Genomic DNA, 932 nt, shown 5'->3' on the forward strand with positions numbered 1-932 from the left:
GGTCGCGGGAGGCGGGTCGGGGCGGAGCCTGGACTTGGGCGCGCGGGGCGGGACGCAGACCGTAGTGTGCAAGCGTCCGGGACGGGCGGGGAGCCGAGCAGCGAGCGTCCCTACACCTAGAAGCCGGCTGGGGGGAAGGGGGACGGGCCTGGGAGCGGAACGTCCTCACGTCCCCTGAGACCAGCCGGGTCGGCCTTACTCCCCGCCCCTCCAGTCCTGTCCACGTGCAGCCCCTGGCGCACGGCCTGAGCAGCCCTGTCTGGAAACTGGACGGGCCTGGCGGAGCTCAGTGTGGCACGGCGACTGGACCGCATGAGAAGGGCCTGGGTTCCGGGGGCCTCCCCAGCACCCACGCGCACCTGGGTGCCCAGGAGCCAGGAGGACGGCGGGTGGACACCTGCCCAGGTGCTGGCTCTGATCTCTCACCCACGGAAGAAGGAAATAAATAAACGTTTTTTTTTTTGAGAGGTTTTTGCTATAGTGCGCGTGCGCGCTTGCCAGAAAGACGGAGAGAGACAGAGAGACAGAAAGCGAGAAATCACCCGCCAGGGGGGATGGCCACACCGCAATCCCTTCCCCTCCATGCTCCTCCCGGGGTCTTGGGCACGCATGCACACGCACCCGGCGTGAGTTTAAGCCACCGGGTCCATCACATGGGAATCCAGCGACATGGCCATTACGCCACCTGCTGGTCCCGGAAATAAGTAAACTTTAAAGACACGAATCAGAAGGAAGGGAGCTCCGCTCTCCGGGCCGTGCCTCCCCTGGACATAGCGGTGCGCCTGAAAGCCCACTTTTTGGCGTTTTCCACGATCGCAGGGTCTTTTTCTCTGCTGCATAGCACTCGGGGACGGCCTGAACATTCTGGAACCCTGCAGCAGGGGCCTCTGGGCAAGCAGGACCCGCGCAGGTGTGGCCTCCAGGAATTGGGC

The sequence above is a fragment of the Tupaia chinensis genome, unplaced genomic scaffold (genome assembly GCF_000334495.1).
Source record: "Tupaia chinensis unplaced genomic scaffold, TupChi_1.0 Scaffold149964_1, whole genome shotgun sequence".
NCBI lineage: Eukaryota > Metazoa > Chordata > Mammalia > Scandentia > Tupaiidae > Tupaia > Tupaia belangeri.